General features: G+C 38.0%; 1 long non-coding RNA gene across 1 annotated transcript in view; it reads left to right on the top strand.

The window, feature by feature from the left end:
* The first annotated feature begins 9,330 nt into the window (after positions 1 to 9,330).
* LOC148133140 (uncharacterized) overlaps positions 9,331 to 17,702 on the top strand; it is an 8,535-nt gene continuing 163 nt past the window's right edge. The window contains exons 1-3 of the long non-coding RNA XR_015747138.1: positions 9,331 to 9,453; positions 16,945 to 17,007; positions 17,312 to 17,702. The exon at positions 17,312 to 17,702 is cut by the window's right edge and continues 163 nt beyond it. This is a non-coding gene — a long non-coding RNA (uncharacterized LOC148133140). The remainder of the gene's footprint in view (positions 9,454 to 16,944; positions 17,008 to 17,311) is intronic.

Genomic DNA, 17,702 nt, shown 5'->3' with positions numbered 1-17,702 from the left:
AAAGCTGGGACAACCATTTCATCTCTCGGATTTCCCTCACGGCACTTCCAATTATACAATGCAAGCTTCAAAGGTGATTTGAAAAAAAAATGTTTTGGACCCTGCACAATTTGCAGAATCTCTGTTATGCATTAAAAGAGGCTAGTGTTTTTCATGCCCCCCCCTCCCAAATGGATAAATGAATTTAAAGTAGGGGTTTTTTTTTGAACCCGCAGCACTATTTTTGCTTTGTTTTTTTAATGTTATTTTATTTAAAAGTGTAAAAATATAACACAAACCAGTAAAGAGTAAAAATAGAGAAGGAAAGAAGAAAAAGAAAGCAAAGGTGTAGAAAGAAAGAATAAAATGAAACAGCAGAAGTTTCTCTTGTAGTAAATATAAATACCATTAGAAAGTTATCTCTTATTCTAGGATTACAAAAGAAATTACCCATTTTCTCCTCATCATCAAAACCATAAATCATAAGTTTATATTCTTCCTTTTTGCAAAGACGTTCATAAAGGGGTTTCCAGTTATTAACAAGTGTGGCTGTTGTCTTTCAACAATCAAGGAAGTAAGTACCTTGGGACCAGAGGTGGTATCCAGCAAGTTCTGACCAGTTCTGGAGAACCGGCAGCGGAAATTTTGAGTAGTTCAGAGAACCAGAAAATCCCACCTCTGACTGGAGATTTTACAGTATCCTTTCCCCTGCCACGCCCACCAAGCTACGCCCACAGAACCGGTAGTAAAAAAATCGAATCCCACCAGAGCTTGGGACAGTTTCCAAATGTAAGATTTTGCATGATCTGAAGCTTACATCTGTTCAGTTTTACCACATAATCTTGGCGGTAGCTAGAAGAGAAAACCCAGCTCAGAGGGAATAAGTTTGCTTCTTGGCCTTATATTAAGTGACAAAATGGGTTACACCTGTCAAACATTGATTTGAAGGCATGTCAGAAAATATTCATCTCTATGAAAACAACTTTTGCTGCAAAAATGAGTCCTTGGTCCAAGGCAGACATTTTTGTGACTCTCAGGACACCCCCAGATCATGACTTAGGCAGGAAAAAAAAATCTGATTTTAGATGGCATATATTATCATTTTGGATCAAAAGGGGGCGTGGAATGGGTTTTGCAAGGAATAGAAGCTGTAAACTGCTCCAGAATCCTTCCAAGGTCACCACTACAGCGTCACTAAGTCCCCTGCAAACTTTGGAGGCCAAAATAAATACAAGTGTAGCATGTGGTTCATCCCAGCAATATGGCAAAGGCTGTTCTTTATGTTTTAGACATAAAGAACCAGAAGAAAAAACAAGAAATGCCTTAAAAAGACCGAGTTAGCAACAGCAAAGAAGACTGAAATAGATCACCCATTCTTGCACATTCTAGTGAGATCTGTTATAATTCTAATTTCTAGATAGAAATATATAAATCCTTAGGAAGATAACTCTGAGTTTAATACAATCCACAACCTCCTTGAAAATGGAAGATTAGATAGGAAAAAAAATCTATAATTTTGCAGCAATCCCATTATGGATGTTAAAGATTTAAAAAAGCACTGACCTGATCACTGGTCACAGATAATCATGAAGTGACCCATTATTTCAAGAGATCTCCTTTCATTTACTCAGCCAATCCTTTTTCTGTTTCACAGGTGAACTAATTCCAAAATGATTATAACAAATAAAGCAAGTTTTTTCAGATGTCTTCATTGGCAATACTACATAATATTGTATTATTGTACAGTATATGATCCACCCAAATGTTATTCCCACTGTGTGCAATTAACATATTTCCAGCATTCAGACCCAAGTAAGTTGTTTAGAATCTCTCTCTCTCTCTCTCTCTCTCCTAGTTGCATACAACTTGTTACATTAATGAGCGCTATATAGAACTAAGAAGAAATTGCCTGTCAGTTAGAACAATTCATTAGTGGAAAACTTGCCTCTACAAGTTGTGAATGCTTCAACACTGGAAGAGATTGGTCAAGAAGAGATTGGTCAACCATTTGTCTGAAATGGTATAGAGTTTCCTGCCTGAGGAATGGGTTGGACTAGAACAGTGGTCACCAACCGGTAGTCTGGGGACCACTGGTGGTCTGCAAGAAAATTTCGGTGGTCCACAGAGAAATGTCACCCCCAAAGCAACCCCCCCAAAGCAATTAATCCAGGCTGCGTGGGAACACAAGGCTTGCATCGTTTGCATTGTGAACAACACAAGGTAGTGACGGGAGGGGGGAAAGGGTGGAGGGGGGGAACTTGCTCCACTCACCCCATGCACCTCGCCGAGCCACTAGGCTGCTTCTTTCCACTTCTTTCTTCTTCTGCTTTTGGCTGCACGCAAGGAAAGCAGAAAAAGTCTTTCTTTCTCTCTCCCAAACTTTGCCAGAAATGAGTCTTTGGGACCCTGCAAGGCATCCTGCTCCAAGAGGCTATGCCGTGCAACAAGTCTCACAAAGACTCATTTCTGGTAGAGTTTGGGGGAGAGAAAGAAAGACTTCTGCTGCTTCTGCTGCTTTCCTTGCACGAAGCCAAAAGTCTCTCTCTCTCTCGTCCCTTGAGAACAGAGCTGGAGATGGTATCCTGCGATCCCAAATAAAGAATGATTGATCGGTAGGAAAATGGGGTGAGGAATTTTCCTGCAGACTTTTTGGGGGATTTTCCCAGGGTCTCTGGCCCACGGGATTTAAAATTATGAGTTTGGTAGTCCCCGAGGTCCAAAAGGTTGGTGACCCCTGGACTAAAAGATTTCCAATGCCCCTTCCAACTCTGTTATTCTATTCTATTCTATTCTATTCTATTCTATTCTATTCTATTCTATTCTATTCTATTCCATTCCATTCCATTCCATTCTAAAATGGTTCTCCTAACATCCCTATCATCTATTGCTTCTCTATCAACCTGGTGCCCGCCACATGAGTTGGCTTACACTCCCAAATTTGTCAGTTAAGTAACACCTGCCAGAATTCCTATCCTGATAGAAAGGCTTAGTTATGATATGTAGTCTGGCATCTTATGACTGACAAATTGGCTTTGTTACAGTATTCCCAAAATGTGATGTTTTAATTTGACTGTACCAGACATGGATGTTAACAGTGAGCACCTACACCTAACAATCTCTTCATGTGCAGGTCTCAGTGTAAGCTTTGATCAAATGCGATGATGATTCCAACACACATGGAGGACCATATGAGGAGGCTTCTGTTCTGCTGAGGTACATTTTGAGTCATAATCATTAGAGGACCACGTTAGGAACAAAGCTATGATTCTATGTCAAGGCTTTGCTATTAGTTTTAATTTCATGTTCTTGTTTCTACCATACTATTAAAGTTGTAGAGTATGAGAATTAGTAGAATGCATAATATTCAAAAATGTATTTCAAAGATATTAAATTAGGGTGTCTTTGGGTGACACACTGAAGCAATTGTTCCTTAAAGATCCAATTCCAATCCAATCCATTTTTAAAAATAATTTCAGTGTGGACATTTTAAAAGCTTTATACCAACATCAAACCAGCTATAAAAATTCTGATTTTATGCAATGTTTTGTAAATGTTAATACTGAGGCATTAGACATTATTAGAACACTTGGCTTTTAAGTGCATAAATAATGAAAATATTTTAACAGGACCCAACATCATTCATTAAAACTGCTTTTATTGTTTAAAATAATTGCAAAGTGTCTTCTTTTTAAAATGAGGTGGCCGTGAAGAGTAAGTCTGAAGTTTATAATCTCTACATGTAATTCCCATTTTTTCAGCACAGAGAAATCACCTACAGGGAACAAACTGTTTCATAAAGCTGATTTTATCATCCATCGCTGCATTTCTTAAAGTTGTTTTGATATGTCTGACTACTATCAATGACTGAGTGCACTCTGCCCATTGTTTTTTAGTGATTTCCTTCAGTGTCTCCATCTGATCACATCCTGCTAAAAGTGCAAATAAAACTATGGCATAAACCGAACTGGTGATTTAATTTATGCTGTGGGAAGATGTTCAAATTTGATCGGGAAGCAAGATCTGATCCAACAGTACGTAGACAAATTAACCTCTTGGTTACTATCCCCCACCTCCCCAAAAAACCCTCACAAAGCAGAGATGGCTTAATTCTATTAGAAAATACATATCAAGAGGCCACATTGCAAATCTTGTTAACAACTTAAGATTTCTCCCAAAGAATCTGTTGTCAGGCAATTTCAGAGACGACTGCTCCAACAACATGAAATACTGTTGCCATAGCAAGGTGCTCTTAAATAGAAACAGAAAGAACAAATCTGAAGGAGAAAAAAAAAACGATGCCATGTTTCAGGAGGTGAATGAATGAGACAAGTGAGTGGGAAGCTTGCCATTAAAACAACATTCAATAATATTGAAAATCATAATACCATTTAATGTGCAGTACCAAATCCGCACAAAAATTGTGCGGTTGTGTTGTCTAATAAAGAGATTAACTGGATGAATGACGCCTGCAGTCTGAGATGGATTGGGACAATTTGAGATATGGTATATCTACCATGAGGCAGAGGAGATGGTGTTAACCTTCTCTGTCCTGACTTAAAACCCTCCATAATATTGGTTACCTACACCAAAAAGAAAGAAAGAAAGAAAGAAAGAAAGAAAGAAAGAAAGAAAGAAAGAAAGAAAGAAAGAAAGAAAGAAAGAAAGAAAGAAAGAAAGAAAGAAAGAAAGAAAGAAAGAAAGAAAGAAATGAAAAACACTGCTTGTATATATACTGTATGGTGGAGGAAAAATAGATCAGAAAAAGATACAGTATCTCACAGAAGTGAGTACATCCCCTCACATTTTGTAAATATTTGTAAATATTCACTTTTGTTGCCAGGGGTTTAGACATTGATGGCTGGGTGTTGTGTTATTTTGAGGGGACAGTACATTTACACTGTTATACAGGCTATATACCCACTACTTTACATTGTAGCCAAGTGCCATTTCTTCAGTGTTCTCACATGAAAAGATATATTTAAATATGTACAAAATGTGAGGGGGTATACTCACTTCTGTGAGATACAGTAGGTCACATCTGAGTGACCCTTGCATCCAGAGGATCTTTAAGGACTCCAACCAACATGTCCTGGATGGTGATAAGATATTGAAGGTAGAGTAGGAAAAAGACACAGTGCAAAGGAATTGTGGGAAGCTCAGAATGGACAAAACAAAACAAAACATCCTGAGGAGATGTTTGCATTACAATAATGACACAAGTCTGTTGCCGCAGGAATGTTCCGTTTTGAAATTTGACTTTCTTTAAAAAAAAAAAAACCTATATAAATTTGAAAAGCTACTCTGTTGCTCCTGGGGATATTTTTTGCAGGGATCTGTGATTTATTGGTTCAAGTATATCCTTGGGTATGTAAACTGACCAGGTGACTTTGAGGCAGCCATTCTCTCTCTGCCCAATCTATTACAAATGTTGCAGAGAAATATAGTTGAAGGGTTCCTCTGAATGCTGTCTTGAGCTCCAGGGAGAAAGGCAGGACTCATTTAATCTACATAAAAGTCTACACAGTTGTCCCCTGAATTAACTATAATATTCTTTTCTCCGTTTCTTGAATTATCCCATATACCCAACACAATTTTCTTTAATATCAAGGTACAGTAGGAAGGAGGTAGCCGACATTCTTGTACAAAGAACGTTACTCGCTGTACAAGGCAAGGACCTGAATTGATTTCGTATTATCCTTCTGAAGATTGCTTAAATATTTTTTCATGCAAGTTCCCTGATTCGTTCAAGATATTGCTTCCTGTTTAAAGCTTGTATTTTATGAAGTAAAAAAAAAGTTGTATTAGAAAGTTTTGATTTTTTAAAAAAGTGGTATTTTTTTTAAAGTTTAGTACTTTGAAGGGGAAAAAAGGGTGGAGAAAAGGGGGGGTTTCCCCCTTTTTTCCCCAGTAAGGTCAAAAAATTTAAAAGAATTTTGTAAATAAAAATGGTAACAGTTCACAAAGATCACTATGTGTAAATAGAAATGCACGTTATTTCCATAGCAAGGAAGATAAAGCAGGAATGGTTAAATTCATTATTTTATTCAAAGAGGAAAATATGTTCTTATTTGGATATCACTTCTGGAATTTGTGCTCAAGTAGAAAAAAATGAAATTTTGACCTTGGTTTTGTTGATTAGAAAGATTTGGTTCTTTCTAATGGCTAGTTATATATTAATGTGTAAAAGCAAAAAGTTGAGGTTGGAGTGTGTTTGTCTTGTACTGTGCTAGGAAAAGTTGGAAGTCAATGCCCCCTTTTCTTTCTTTTTCTCTTTCCCCTCATATCTCACATCTCCTTTTCCCAACTCCCTTTCCCTCCCTTAATTTCCTTTTTTCTTCTTTGTATTTTATATAATAAAATAAAAATGAGAAACTTGGGGAAAAATAGATATTCCTTCCATTTTTCATTTCATCAAATCAATGTATCAAAAGCATCCTTTTCCTATATGCTGTTAGCTTTGCTTCTTCAGTCGGGCTTGTCTTCCATATTTAATTATGACTGATTGACTGTATTCCATTAAGTCAATGTCAACTCTTAGCAAGCATATAGATAGATTTCTTCCCTGATGATATGTGCCAGGCATGGGCTGTTGGGGGCTTGCAGGGGCTTGGGAGAGCCCCTAGCTAAGACTCTGCAGGGCTCAGAGAGCCCCCGATAACCTCAGAAAGACATGTAGCAAGGGAAAGCTCTTAATAGGCTTAATTGAACTTCTGGGCGTTCAGCTAAGAGCATTTCACACCTTGTAAAAGTGTTTCAAGCTAGATAAACAATCCACTCAGCGCTTGTGAGGGAGAGCCATTGAGAAAATCAGATGACATAGCCACTAGCCTCCGAGGGGATTAATTCCCAAATAATAAGAATCACGTAACTCATCAGAAACTCCACCAAGACTCCAAGATCCCTCTCACGGTCACTGCTATTAAGCCTCGTTTCACCCAATCTTTTATTTAAGTATTAAATGCATGAAATAATAAACAATTTTTGGTATATATCTTTTTTAGGTAATTAAGGCAAAGAAGTGGTGTCAAGTTGGCCACACCCACCCAGTCACATGACCACCTGGTCACATGCCCACCCAATCACATGACCACCTGGTCACATGCCCACCCAGCCACGCCCACCCAGCCAGTCATTAGGGCAGAGAGCCCCTTGCTAAAGAAATTGAAGCCCAGCCCTGGGTCTGTCCCCAACATGGTCCTTCATATCTTCCAACAGTACACAAAACACCACTGTAACTGAGTTCTGCTGCTGATTGGCCTCATCATCTCTTTCCTTCCATCTTTCATCTTTGGCTATGTTGCCAGGTAATTCAATTTAAAATATACTAAAATGCTTTATTTTCTTCTCCCCAAAGAGGAAAAGGAAGAAGAGCAGGAGGATTCAGAACTAGTGGGATGGGTTAATAAAAGCATTTCCTGAACTATTAATATTGTAATGAATGATTCATCAAGGTACCTTTTGACCAAAGGCTGGATCATTCCTTGTGAAGAGGAGTACAGAGATGTCCTTCAGTTTTGCGAGAGCTGTTAGAAGATCCATTAAGAGATTAAACTCTTTTTTGCTGAGAACTCAGTCCTAGGAAAGGAGGGATGTGGCAAAGAAAGTAAAACTAACTCCATCTTGATTTTGCTTGGTATAAGAGGCAGAAGAAGGAGAATCAGACAGCTTTCAAGATTTTGTTATTATTGAGGTAGGATTATTATTCAGAAAGTGATGACTCTTAGTGACTCCAGATATAGATTTTCTCCACTCTCTTCTCTGTTTCTATACCCTACACATTAAAGTACGTTCCTGCAGTCCTTGCTGTGTCTATTTCCTAACATATTGTGAAGGGCTTGCATCATTCAATAAAAGAAGCGGAGCTCTATACATTTAAATAAGTTGCATAAATTTAAATAATTGTACTTTAACAAAAAGATTGGTTATCTATGTTCACATGAACTGAAAAACCAATATGATTAGAGCAGGGGTGTCAAACTCAAGGTCCATGGTGCTTAGATCTGGCCCACGGGGGCCACCCTGCAGTCAGTGAAGGTCTGCCCAAGCTCCATTTTTGCTGGCAGAGGGTTGCAGGAGCTTTCGCAGCTGAAAACTGAGCTTTGGAGCCTGTTTTCGCTGGCAGAGCGATCTGGCCACAGGTGCCCCTGACACGAGTGACCATGCCCACCCTGGCCCCCCAAGGTCAAACACAACCCTAAAGCAGCCCTCAATGAAATCGAGTTTGACACCCCTGGATTAGAGAGTGCCAACATATGCAACAGATGCTTGGATGCTTGGGTGGATGAGTGCATGGATGCATAGGTGCATGGATGCATGGATACACTTATGCTGACTTTAGACAGAAACTATCATTCATTTCCTTTGACCAGATCACACAGTATCATGAATTACAATCTGAAACAAGTTAATACTCCCATATAATGTTATTGTCAAGCCTTCTCTGGTCATTATTAAGACATATTAAGGGAATGGAAGCTATGGCAATTGGAGCCACTGCAGTGTCCCTATGGATGCTGGCTACATTCTGCTAAGATAAGTCAGGAGGTTTGAGTTCAATTTGCATTTCAATTAGCTTGAACAAGAGTTGGGTCTCACACAATTTAGAATTTAAAATCAGCTTCATAGGATGAGTTTTACGTGACATGGTTTTACTCAGAAAAAGAATCCATTTTGGGTGTTGCTGTTTGACACATCAAGAGGTAGAAGATGCTGGAAATGGGACCTCTTTATGCAGTTGCCCCTGGCTCTTATATTTGATAGTTTTTTTCCTGCTTGGCTATAACACAGGGCTCTCCAGACTTGGCAACTTTAAGACTTGTGGACTTCAACACCCAGAATTCTGGGAGTTGAAGTCCACAAGTCTTAAAGTTTTTGGAGACCTCTGCTATAACCCAAAAGGCAAGATAAAAGATAATACAAAAATTAATTAACTGTTTACAATTTATATTTTTGCTATCCTGTTCCTGATTGATGTGTATATGATTTAGGTTTGTGGCACCATGAGAATTTTAGGATTTATTTGTAAGATTTTTGTCTCTTTTATTCTTTTTATTATTTATATTGCTGCTGTATATTTTCTACTGAGTATGCATAATTATTTTGTGATGCTGGTCTACAACTAGTAAACTTCAATTATTTTACACACATTAAAGGCTTCATGCCTCTTACTTTGCCAACCAAATAAAGCAGGACAACTCAGCAGCCTTCAATATATTGCTGCCATTCGCAACTGGAAATGTGCGGTGACCTCTGTGAGTTCTCACAATATAAAGCAGCTTTCCCCAGATGAGCTAAGAAGATTACAACTCCCAGAATTCCCAGTTCCAGGAATTGCTGAACCAGCTTCTTTAGAGACTGTCAGGCAAGAAAGGCTGTTCTAGATTTTACAGGAGGAAAAAAAAAAAGGAGAGCTCAAAAATATTCATCTTCCAGGAGGTTGTAAAAAAATACTTTGGATTCAATGTTTGCAATGAGGTAAGGCCCTAATTCACCCTTTTTAAAATTGGGATATGCTCTAGATGCCATCTTTAAGCATAAAACAGTCTGACTGTTTAGTTTGGGTTACTTTTTAATGCAAAATACCTAGTTATTTTGTTATTTTGAATTGCCATCTGAAGCAAATCTCAGTTACCATTCAAAATATGCACTTCTCCCATTTTGGTATTACATTTTTTCCAGTTTTTAAAAGAATGTACAGATATTACACATTAGGGGACAAGGGTATACGAAACTCCATAAAGTCATGAAAACAATTCTTCAGATATATGTTACATGAGGCAAAATGGCACGTTAGGAGAAACTTGTTAATACATTTTTAAAAACTGAAAGTGATTTAGAAATGGGAGAAATTCAACTTAAGGCCAGGGGGGGGGAAAGACAAAACGATTGAAGCTTAGTTGACATTTCTACGTGAGTTTTCCTAAATCTCATAAGTCTCCCACTTGGTGTGAATCTGGGGTTGGAACAATGCCTTCCCTCCTGGTGTTTTTTATTGAAGGAGTTTGAGAGGATGAGAGGGCTTGTGCTTCTCTCCCCATGTTCTTTTCTTCAGTACCTTTTGAGAAAAGGAATATATGAAGACCCTAAATGTAGTGGAAGTGCTTGGTCTTCCGCCCTCTTTGTAACTTGAACACTGCTATTTGGCTGTCAGCTGGACCGCACACTAATTCAACAGAGAAAAGAGGGCCCATTGTATTCAAAAGAAACACAAATGCGTGCAGTAAGACTGAAATACAAGATTAAGTACAAACTACAATATAACAACCATTCAGCTGACAAAATAATTAGGAGAAATAGCTGTGCGCTCTTTGCTTTTGCTTTAGGATATTTGAAGACACAAACAGATTACTGCAGTTATGTCAATTTTCTTCCATTTCTTTATATTCACACACATCTTTCATAAAGAATCACTTTTATTTACCTTGAAAAGAGTTTCTCTCTGGGAATACAATTGCATGGCACCTTCGGATACATTTGGATGCTTTAAAACCTGGAGGCATTTCACTTTTCTGAGTATGGCTGAGAGCTACAGAGAAGGTGTAAATGATTTGGTTATGCTTCCAGAATTGCCTTCAAAATGGCCTTGCTTTCCAGATGAACCATTCTTCTCTTTCTGGAAGAAACCTCCAATGGCATCATTGGTTTGGATGTCACCTAGATATTCCATTTACCTGACCAACCTTACCACCTCTGCCATATATACATTTAACTTGGATTACAGGTTCCATTTTTCTGAACAGGCACATACATATGCCATGAATGCACAGTACCAAAACTGTTGAAATCAAGAGGGTGGGGGTTGTCCTCTATGGCCATTGCTACAGCTCACCTTGGGTGTTCATAGTTCTGCATGCAATCTTCTTGTTTAGGTTCACTAAAATTGCACCCACTGTCTTTACAATCATGTTCAATTATGTTAATTTCAGCTATGTTGATGTTCTGTCAGATATACTTTGGGAGTGGGGAGATTGAATTCTTGAATTAATAGCATAAAGCTAGACAAAGGGCTCGTCCTTACATCCCAATTGCCATTGTTCATAATGACTGGTCTAGGTGTTTCTTGGGGATATATCCTCACAACAATTCTATCTTTTCCCAGCCTGCAACTGAAGCAAGTGAGTCTTGCTTTAGGTAGAAATACTGTAGTATTTTTCCAGCTACTAATGAGCCACAGTGATGCAGTGGTTAGGGTGTAGTACTGCAGGCTCCTTCTGCTGCCTGCCGGCTGCCTGCAATTTGGCAGTTCAAATCGCACCATGTTCAAGGTTGACTCAGCCTTCCATCCTTCCAAGGTGAGTAAAATGAGAACCCAAACTGTTGGGGGCAATATGCTGACTCTGTAAACTGTGTAGAGAGGGCTGTAAAGCACTGTAAAGTAGTATATAAGTCTAAGTGCTATTGCTATTGCTGTGCAAGAAGATCTCCCATGTAGACATCCTAGAGTGCACAGATAAGGATCCTTCAGAAGTTGGCAATCAACAAGGCTCAACTTGACTAGGCCCACATGGGACGGTCATTCCCATTTGGTCACTGAACTATGAGCCCCATGGCCAATTGTAAGTATAAGTATAAGATGTACTGGAAGATTCATTCTGGTGATGTCCATGGGTGGTGAAGCTATTTAGAGATGGGAATATTGAGTTCATGTAACATTCAATGGAGGTCTATCAGGAGGCCAATATTTCCATTGTCAATACAATGAAATAAAATTACCTCAGCAAGTTTCATGGATTTACATTATTTGAGCTGGGGTCTCAAAGAAACAAGATATTTACCTTCACCATACTATAGTATTTCTTTTCTAGGTCCTGCAAATCACACAATGTTCTTTAAAGAAGTTCTACCCTTAAAACCTCTGTGATTTTCAGCACCTACAACTAGAGAAGCAGCTTTCCCAGCATCAAAACTTTAATGGTTTGGGATTGACAAGCAAAAGATGACTCACTGCTGGCAGGGAAACCAACAATTACTCTTGAATTCCGTCACAGGATAATCCAGCATAAACCCTACCAGTGCCTATCTGGGTTGTGATATTGCTTGCTTGTCCAAAGGGGACAAAGCTTGTGCAACAAAGTTGCAGTGCGATACTGTTTTTGTTGTTCTAATAAAAGTGGCAAGTTTCCATGAATGCCACTGCTTCAGTCTCAGTTATATTATCTGGCTAACTATTTCATTGTTCAGATGAAAAAGACCATAGATTGCATTGCAAGCATTTCTATGTCTCAACATTTACCATGAGTATTTCATTTTTGAATATGCATTAATTAAGAAGAAAATATTTCTTAGATTTCCAAAACTCATCAATCAACCATGAATGCTGATATTTTCTGGAAAGGAACTAGGGACAGGATATATCCTGTTTTTTATTTTTAGTTTTAAATATGGCTTTACATTGTGTAAGCCGCCTCGAGTTGCCATGGCAGAATAGGCAGCAAAATAAATTAAATAAATAAATATCCACTATATTCACATCCATACTTATACCTATGCAAGCAAGCACCATGTAGACACACATGAATTACAGATAGGAACCAATGTGCTGTACTTATTATATTTTTTCACCAGCCTGATGAGATTCCACTTGTCATATTCACTTGGCCATAGCATTTACTTAAGGACTTTTGGCCCATCATACTATCAAGCTGTGCTGTCCCAGAGGGCTGTGGTGAGAATAAAATTGGACTGAAGGAAAGACAAAAGTGAGAAACTTTGATTCTCAGGAGGAAAGGATATAAATGGAAAATATAACTAGATAAATGAAATGCTGAATAAAAAGGAAATGTGAAGTAAATATGAGAGAATGATAAAAAGCACAGTGACAGTTCTACCAAAACAAATTATGAGTTGGGAAGAATTGTTTCTCGGCAGGTTAAGTTGGACATTGGAAAAAAGAGCCAAACATTCTACAGGGAACAGATGAGAGAAAGTGCTGGACCAAAAGCTCTAGCTGGAGGTTTTGAAACATCCACCCACAAGCACACAGAGAAGGGAAGAAGTGGCAAAAGTCAGCTCCTATTATTTATACGTAGTCTGATCAATCTGGAGGCCCCTTTCTACTTAGTTAGTCTCTCCTAGGTTTTATTGAAGGAACCTCTGAATTATAAGTGCAACTCATGAGACTGAGATTCATCTCAATCAGATTTACCTACAACCTCCAGTTCTCATTCTCCAGATTTATTGTTTAAAAGATCATAGTAAAGAACAGATTAACTACCGGGATTACCTTGTTATTAAAACTAACTTGAAATAATCCACCATTGTCATAGTCGAGACCTGGTAGATTGAAATGTGACACACACACACCCAAAGGAAACATAGATCTTGCACTCCTAGCTATAAATATTTTTTTGTTGTTGATAATTTTATCTTACAATTGCAATATTTTTCATGTTCTGGAAGACCAAAACAGTTTCCTCTGCCTGCGGAATTAGGAAGAGAAAGAAAGAATTTTCCTTTCAATGCCACTTTAGAGGACACATTGGAAGGTGCTTTGGGAAGTGGTTTAAGCCTTATTGTACAACGTGATAGCAATACTTACCGATGAGTGATGTGCCTAAAATGTGTTCTATGGTTCATCAGCCTCTCTCATAACTCCTGAGACCATTTTAAATTGCCTGCAGCCACTGGCATGTTTTTATGAAGTGCTTTGCCTCCTTTCCTTAACTTAAATAAACAGAAACTGTTATGATGATGAACTGTCAATGCACCACACTAAAACCAGCAATAAAATTCAAGGATGCTCCCTTTGGAGATGAATGCAAAAGTTACCTGCTGAAATAGGCTTAGGCTGCAAATCTAAGCATAGTTGCTTAGAATTTAATTCCACTGAAATAAATGTACACTGTAGCTCGTTTCCAGACACCGGCTCAAGGAACCAGTCATTTGGAAATCCAGTTTTATTTTAAAAGGGGAAAAAAGAACCCTAGACTTCTGTTGAAATATTTGTTAAACCTTCATCTGTACTTAGTACAAGAAGGGAAATAACACTGCAATTTATTGCATTTTGGTAGAAAGAACAGACGCTTTCAAAGTTAAAATTGTTTTAAGACACCTACAACTGTCAATGGATATGCAATGGACCCAGAAAGAAAATTTAAAGATGGATGCTCTTGAAAGGAAGTTTGAGAACCTGGCCTTATATATTCAAATTAGGAGGCGGGGTAACTCTCTAGATTTTTCAGGCCTACCTCCTGGTTACCTAATCTCTCTGTCCCAAGAGCTCTATCCAGTGGTAGGATTCAAATTTTTTTACTACCGGTTCTGTGGTTGTGACTTAGTGGGCATGGCAGGGGGCGGATACTGTAAAATCTCCAGTCAGAGGTGATATTTGCCAGTTCTCTGAACTACTCAAAATTTCCACTACTGGTTCTCCAGAACTGGTCAGAACCTTCTGAATACCACCTCTGCTCTATCACCTCAAAACTTTCTTCATCTGTCATTTTTCATCTGTATGCTCTTCCTTTCATGCCTGGAAATTTGTCAGCTGATCTGCTTTGTCGCCAGCCAAGTCAAGGGTCCCTGCTTTTACCCATGCATCCTCAACCAAAGGAAACCAGAAACCAGAAAAATTTCATAATATCCAGCTTGTTCATATAGCCACATTACTGTTTATGGTTTCAGACAAGAATTTTATATAACTCCATTTCAAAATGCTGAACCGGGAATGTTTTATATGCAAAGTAGATGTTCTCCAGATGAATGTCAACTCTTCTGTTTTATAGAAGCTCCTTCTTACCATGTTCTGTATTAAAGCTGCAAGACACTGCCATTAAATATTCTTCAGTTACTCTAGTTCTACCAATGAGATCAATGATTGTTGCACCATGATTGGGGAGCGGGGGGAAATGTAAACTGCTTATACCAGTAGTTAAATGTTTCTAATTCCATGATTAGAAGAATTGGTTTTTATTGTCCTCCTCTGTCTATGATGTCTGACCTTCCAGGGATAAGATGGAATCGGGGTAGGGAACGATGGCCCTTTGATGACTTGTGGATTTCAACTCCCAGTATTCCTGAGCCAACCGTGCTGGCTCAGGAATTCTAGGAGTTGAAGTCCACAAGTCATAAAGGGGCTATCATTCCCCACCTCTGTTCTAAATTCTTTAAGGTTCTTGCATGTTATTACTATATGTGAAGGTTCTTGTGTGAGACTTTAAGAGTTCTGTCATTGCTTTGTCAACACTAAAGAACTTGTTACATTTGATATCTCTGGGAATGCATGTAAATTTTCCTCCTCTGGGTATTTGGTGAAGATTATAGGGTTCAGAATCACTACTGCAAAGTACAGATTAATCTATTCAAGACCAAATTGTAAGTCAGACATGAAAAATTAAAGAATTTTAAAAATTAACAGGACCTTGGAGAGTTCCAAATGAATAGAGCTGAGAGCGAAAGGCCTATACCCAAATTTGATTAAATAAATAAGTAAATCTTGTGATTTACATCCTTCTGTAAATCAGTGAAATAGTGGTTCCCCATAAATGAGATTGCAAAAGATGTTACATCAAAACTCTAAGGAGACATATTGAGTAAAATTGAAGATGAATATTACTTTTTTTTTTACCCAGTGTCAAAGACATGTTAGGCAAGAATATATTTAAAAAAAATCATTGTTAAAGCTGCTTTTTCAGTTTGTATTTAAACACAAAGCAGTACTAATCTCGACTTAACAAAAACAGCTATTCATCAGGGAGAACATAAAATTAATGTCTCCATAAATAAGTAAATAATGTGCTACAATAAGTTAGAATGCCAAAAGCTGTTACCTACTTGATTGATTGTTTGATTTTCAAAGATTAGTTAGAATAGATAATTTCATCCTCAAACCCTGAAAGAAGAACAGGGTCATTTGGATAAAAGGGCAATATGTGACAGCCCTCCCCAGACATTTTCCAAATACCTGCAAAACCTTTGAAGAAATTACATTAAAAAAATAAAAGAACAATAGCATATATGACAGTTCTCATCTCAACTTTTAAAAAAATGCACTTTAAGTGATTTGATAAAACTAAAAATGGATATAATAATTTTACTGTACTTTTTACTTTGCCAAAATATAATTTAAATAGTTTAATCATTATTTCAGATAAAAATGCTGCTTGAGTTTTAAGTGGGATTGCATTTTATATCTGAATTCATGTATTTATATTCCTGCATTCCATTTATCAGACGGAGGCAGAGGTTTAATTAAATGTTAAAAGAATAAGATCTTTAATTATTTAGTGTTTTCTTGGAGAGTTTTAAAAATACAGTTTAACATTACAACCCAGAGATAATGCTGGCATTAATTTAGCAGTAGTAACATGAGTAGTCTGCATTCATAACTTAGACTTATAGAGGGTGTCTGATTCTAATGAAATAATAGTAGAAAATAGGGAATTAATGTGCAGGTTGGGAAAATTGACTTATTAAACTTATATGCCACCCATCTTATCACACAACTGTTCCTTAATAGTTTACTTCTGACCACTACATGTTTTTGATGGCCTATTTTGCTGACTCTTTCAACTACCTGAGTGCTAAAATGAAAGCATACAATTTGGATATAACATAGCAATAGCAATAGCACCTAGATTTACATATTGCTTCACAGTGCTTTAGAACCCTCTCTAAGCGGTTTACAGAGTCAGCATATTGCCCCCCAACAACCTGGGCCCTCATTTTACCCACCTCGGAAGACTAGAAGGCTGAGTCAACCTTGAGCCTGGTGAGATTCAATCTGCCAAACTCCAGGCAGCGGCAATCAACTGAAGTAGCCTGCAGTACTGCATTCTAACCACGGCACCACCGTGGCTCTTTGTGTCTCAAACCTTTGTGTCTTTCTTCTCATTAGAGGACTTATTGGTGTTGTGCACAGAACTTTGATTTGACAGATGATCTAATCACAAATGTCAGTTCCCTTCAGATAAGCAGTGATGGTCTCCAGAAATCATAACTCTTGTCACCTCTTGTTTTGTCATGTTTCAGGCAGTGCCCAGGTAAGAGACATTTTGTTCTTTGAAGATCCAGAGAGAATGAACACACCAATGGGTAAGGAGATTTTAAGTTATATTAACAACTTTAACAGGCAGGGATAAACAGAAACATAAAAGCATAATATATCAAGCAAGAAGATTAATAACTTTCTCTTCAGCTGTTGAGATATCCAGTAACAACAGCAGAAAGACCTCAAAGTGCCAGCATGCACAACACTAAGTGCTCAAGTCTATGCCAAAGTTCAAAGCTCAAAGCTCAAAGGTCAACACTAAGGTTTTTAGTAAAGCCTGGACATGATCCCATGCTAATGAGCCTGCAGGACCTGACCTTGACCTTGGTGTATTTGTTCATCATCCAGGTTGACAGCACTCTGGGATGGGAAGAAGAGTCTGAGATAAGCGGGGGCTCTGAGTGAAGATAAACTGTGTGAAGATCTCCACCACCACTACCAAGAGTGAAAAACAGGAAGATTAGCTCAGAATCAACTCCAAACTTCAAGAATGTTCTTAATATGAAGGAGAAATCAAAATATGACATTAAACACCTCAAAATATAATGATCTTCTGCAATGCCACTACAGCCCTTCACACCTCACCCCACCTAGAAGAATGGGTCATTATTGGCACTGGTAATGTAAGTGGATTTACTGATTTCTATACAATTGTTTGGCAAATTCCAAACACCATTCTGCAGCAGTGTTGTAACCTCATAGCCGACCTACTCTAAGATCTAAACCTACTTTAAGGGTT

This window comes from Notechis scutatus, chromosome 1, assembly GCF_049901735.1.
Source record: "Notechis scutatus isolate UNSWTSFEM ecotype Mainland chromosome 1, rNotScu1.2, whole genome shotgun sequence".
Classification (NCBI taxonomy): domain Eukaryota; kingdom Metazoa; phylum Chordata; class Lepidosauria; order Squamata; family Elapidae; genus Notechis; species Notechis scutatus.
This window is presented reverse-complemented; position numbering and strand designations above follow the sequence as displayed.